The sequence below is a fragment of the Cyprinodon variegatus genome, unplaced genomic scaffold (assembly GCF_000732505.1).
Source record: "Cyprinodon variegatus isolate N-32 unplaced genomic scaffold, C_variegatus-1.0 Scaffold30, whole genome shotgun sequence".
Classification (NCBI taxonomy): Eukaryota; Metazoa; Chordata; class Actinopteri; order Cyprinodontiformes; family Cyprinodontidae; genus Cyprinodon; species Cyprinodon variegatus.
The window spans coordinates 2,301,089-2,306,393 of NW_015150483.1; the positions used below are offsets into that span (position 1 = coordinate 2,301,089).

Genomic DNA, 5,305 nt, shown 5'->3' on the forward strand with positions numbered 1-5,305 from the left:
TTCATGCCAGAGCACGAAGAGAGCACATCCACTCAGTCACGGTCAGAGAAACAGGACCACACTGGAAAACAGGCCGATCTCCAACATCTATAAACAAGGGTGTTGATAGAAGCAGCACAGCTGATGTTTCTTTCCAGGATGACGTCACAGCCAAACAGGAACAGACGAGGCAATTGTACACTGGAATTAATTATGGACAATGCTTTATTTAACTTGCAGCAAGAGTGACCGACTTTGTAATCTTTGTTGCTAATATGATGAGATCTCAGAACCATAGAAGAAGACTGGATGTTCCGTTGGCAAGTTGTATTAACAGTTTCTCTCTGAAAATGCAAACTAGACATCAGTATTAGTGTGGTTCATTTATTAGAAGTTACCACACATTTTTGGCGATGAGGTAAACTGGATATGTTTTCACGTTTGTTTTGTTGTTAGCTTTAGCTAGTCAAGTGCTATAGCTAGCTTAGGTGAAAAGCCTCAATGAGGGAAACCGGGGTAGAGGAATGAAGACAAGCCATCGCTGAGGGATAAGAGGAGGTTGGCGACGGGAACAGAGTGCCAGTTGCTGTGGAAAGGGGACAGGAAGAAGAACAACAACCTGTAAAAATCATGGCAATATTTGGAACTATTGGTGAATATGCGGAGGGAGACGAGGATTGGACTAAGTATGGGGAAAGGTTGGGACACTTTTTCAATGCTAATGGATTTACTGAATAGGCTAGGGAGCGCTCGATTCTCCTGAGTGTGTGTGGGGCAAAGACGTACAAGCTGATACGGAACTTGGCTACACCACGGAAACCAGGTGAAATTCCATATGCAGACTTAGTAAAACTCATTCGCAACCACCACAATCCGAAAATGTCTGTAATTGTTCAGCATTTCAAGTTCCACAGTCACTTCAGAAAGTTAGGTCAGTCCATGGCTAACTTCATAGCGGAGCTTAGACAGCTGTCAGAGTACTGTGAATTCGGAGCGGTGCTAGACAACGGTATGCGGCATAAATGATGATGCAATTCAGCACCGCTTGCTGAGTGAGACAACGGCAACTTTGACTTTCAAAAGGCTCTAGAGATTCTTCAGGGCATGGAAACGGCTGCTAGCAACGCCAAAGACATCCAGTAAGGGCATGCTGGAGAGCAACTGGTGGCAGTGCATCATGTCAAGAAAGACAGTCCGTGATCTGACAAGCCAGTTGAATGTTTTTGGTGTGGAAGGGCACACTATGCAAATTAATGCAAATTCAAGGATGTAGTCTGGCGGGGGTACAAAAAAAAAGGAAATTTCGAAAAGAAGTGCAGAGGGGCTAAAACCAAAACAAAGACCAGAAAAAAATTAAAAGGAACTGACATGAAGTGAAGTACACAGGCACAACAGAGGATGTTCTGCAGCGGTACAGTGAAGTGTTCAGGGATGAGCTGGGCAGAATTAGAGGAATGACAGTGAAACTCCACATTGACCCCAATGCCACACCACGTTTCTACAAGCCCAGAGTGGTACCCTACGCCATGAAACAGAAAGTGGAGGAACTGGAATGCTTACAGATGCTGGGCATCATTGAGCCAGTCCAGTTCTCTAAATGGGCAGCTCCCATTGTTCCTGTTATGAAACCTGACAAAACAGTGAGAATATGTGGGGACTATAAGCTGAGCTTATATAAGCTGGAGCAATACCGGTTGCCACAGGTGGATGACCTATTTGCAACTCTGGCTGGGGGAAAGTCATTCACAAAACTGAATATGAGCCACACCTATCAACAGCTGCTGCTAAACAATGAGTCCAAGGAATTCATCACCATAAACACACAGAAGGGTTTCTTCAAATACAACCGCCTAGTGTTTGGAGTGGTGTACAGCCCCGCCATTTTCTAAAAGACAATGGCCAGTTGCAGGGCATCCCACAAGTAGCCCGCTACCTGGATGATCTGCTCATTACGGGGGCTACAGAGGTTGAGCATCTCAGCAACTTGGATGCAGGGCTGAGACTAAAAAGGAACAAGTGTGTGATCATGGCACCGAGTGTCACTTACCTAGGACACAAGATCACAGCCGAGGGTATCTGCCCAGTGGAAGACAAAGCCCGAGCTATAAAGGAAGCCCCAAGAACATCACCGAACTCAGCTCTTCCCTTGGAATGTTGAATTACTATGGGAAATTCCTACGGGACCTCTCAAAGGTCTTGGCGTCGCTTTATAAACAACTGCACAATGACAAGAAGTGGCAGTGGTGTGAGGAACAAAAAAAAAGCATTCAGGGACATGAAATAATTGCTCTAGTCAGCGAAATTGCTTGTGCACTTCGATCCAGACAAAGAGTTGACCCTCGTATGTGATGCATCGCCGTACAGTGTAGGGGCTGTGCTGTCCCACGTGGTGGAGGATGGGTCAGAGAAGCCTATTGGTTTTGCTTCACGCACGTTGACCGCTCAGTATCTCTACGACTGTCCTTTCAAAATCCACACAGACCATAAGCCACTGATGACTCTGTTTGGTGAGATGAGTTGCATTCCCCCATTTGCCCCTGCCCAAATCCCACGTTTGGCACTCCCATTATAAGCCTACCAATACACCATTGTGTACAGGGCAGGAAAGGACAATGCAAATGCTGATGCTTTCAGTCGCCTATCATTGCCAGAGACACCAGTCACCACTTATGTGCCTCCAGAGACTGTCTTGTCTTTTCTTTAAAGAAGTTGTCAGAAACACCAGTGAATGCATCTCACGTCACGCAATGGACTGAGCGAGACCCTGTCCTGTCTAAGGTAAAGACTTACCTGCTACAAGGCTGGCCCGCGGTGATCGTCAGTGAGAATTTGAGGCCTTATGCAAAAAGAAAGACTGAGCTTAGCTGACAAGATGGGTGCATCTTCTGGGGGACTAGGGTCGTTGTGCCTCCCCCCAGGCCACTCACAGATCGTGGAGGAAGTGCATGAGACGCATCCAGGTGTGTCTAGAATGAAAAGTCTCGCAAGATCCTACATCTGGTGGCCAAAAATGGATTTAGACCTGGAAAACAAGGTAAAATTGTGCACACAGTGTCAAGCCAATCAGAAAATGTTGCCATCAGCTACCTTGCATCTATGGGAATGGCCAGACTGTCCCTGGTCTAGATTACATCTTGACTTTGCAGGGCCCTTTATGGGCCAGATGTTTCTTATCATGGTCGATGCCCACTCTAAGTGGATAGAATGTTATATCATGGGCAACATAACAGCTCCCTCAAACATTGAGAAACTCAGACAAGTGTTTGCAGTTCATGGTCTTCCTGAATCCTTAGACTCCTCACAGACAGCGGTCCAACCTTCACTAGCGAGCTGTTCAGTGATTTCATGTAGCAGAATGGAATCTTCCTTCACGCTCTGTACAGGACGTTCAGCCAGTCCATTCGATGCTGGGTGGAAAGGAGCTGTGCGAAGGTGATGGGGTTGAAGCGCATGACAGGTGATACACTGAGTACTAGACTCTCATGTTTCCTGTTAAATTACCGTCTTACACCTCAGACCACTACTGCGTGTACACCAACAGAGATGTTGATGGGCCATAGGCTGAAGTCAAGGATATATCTGCTTCGCCCTGACCTGAAGGCAAAGGTAGAGAGGAAGCAGGAAAAGCAGGAGAGGCACGATCTTCATGCAAGAGAGAGACTGCTGAAACCAGGTGACAAGGTCTATGTCAAAAACTTCTGCAGTAATTCCAAGCAGCAATGGATTCCGGGGGCTATTATGAGAAAGTAGGGTCCCCACTCCTACATCATCAGGCTGACAGATGGAAGAGTGTTCCTCAGACACCAGGACCACGTGTGGCTGCATCATGACACAGGACCAGAGGCTGTCAGCAGGGCAGTTGCCACTGGTGACTCCTTAAAAAAAGTTTCCATCAGAGGAATCACCAATGGACGTGCTTGTTTCACTGACAGAGACTGGACAGTCAGACACCAGTGAGACACAGACACCAAAGACTTCTGTGATGACCACCGAACAGTAGTCTCCCAAAGCTCAAACACCTGTGGTGACTGCTGTTCAGCCGGAGGCAGTGCGTAGAGCAGAGTGTGTTTGAAAGGCTCCTGATAGACAGAACTTTTGATAAGTATCACTGCTTTTTCTTAATGCATATAGTGGGTACTGGTTGGATGCATGATTTCTGTGTGATTCCCACGTGAANAGTTTTGAAAACCTCGGTATTCATTCTTTTCCTGCTTTGTGTGTCAACTTTCACGGTTGCTAAGCAAGCGACCTGTTCGAATTTACAGCCTAAACTCTTCTGGCCTCCTTATTTTCAAGGACTTGGAAGGATCCAGTCTAGGTAGACCGCGTCCTTGGAGGATGCAGCCCAGGTTTTTCGAACAGAGCCTCTGATTAAGAACAGGGCTGCCCGCACTGACGCGGCTCAGGCATTACGTCACACACAACGTCGTGCGCAGTGAAATCAGGACATTTCCTCACTTTCTAAAAAAACCCGGGACGCCCGGGAGAGGACATGAAATATGGATATGTCCCGGGAAATACGGACATTTGGTCACCCTAGCATTGGCTGTTGGAAAAAAAGGAAGGACATTATTACCATATTAGGGTCAAAATGCACGCCAAGAACACGCGATTTGACCAGTCAATATGCGCATTAAGAATGCGCGTCATGTTGGTAAAAGACGGCGAAAAAAGCAGCGAAATTTCAATAAAAATTGGCGCTTGCAGTGGGTGAATTTCAATCTTAACGTGATAATTAGATGGGAATAGTGGCATTCTTGGCTTGCCATAATATAAATTCTGCTAAGCTTTCGCCTCCTGTTACACATGCAATTCTTGCACACTTGGAGGCGCTCCATGGTCAATTTAGGAACTACTTTTCTGTGGCCGAATCCTGGAGCAGAGACAAGACAAAGATACAGTTTCCATTCAGAGACAACGCGGCATACAGCACACATCTGACAGTGACAGAGGAGGGTCAGCTCATGGAACTATCCACTTACAGCACGTTCAGAAACATATGTGCTGCCTCTTTGGTTGAAAACCACACTAGGGTGCCCCCTGCTGGATATTTTACTGTATTATTTTGATGATGTTAAAGGAAGGTGTAGATCCAAGATAGTGGAAAGCAGCCCCAAGCAGTTTTGGAAATGAGCTAATCGCTATCTTTCACGGTGTGTTTCAGACAGGATTTGTTTGTAAGTACCGTTTATTTGAGAAAACAACAGCTTTTTCGCTTTATGTAACTACTGTGAATAATTCAATTCAATTCAATTCAGTTTATTTATATAGCGCCAAATTCACAACACATGTCATCTCAAGGCACTTTACAGTTCAACCAGATCAT

The 5,305-nt window shown here is 46.1% G+C and overlaps 1 pseudogene; it reads left to right on the plus strand.

The window, feature by feature from the left end:
• Window positions 1-858: 858 nt before the first annotated feature.
• On the plus strand, window positions 859-3,652 carry LOC107100741 (annotated as a pseudogene).
• The last annotated feature ends 1,653 nt before the right edge of the window (window positions 3,653-5,305 follow it).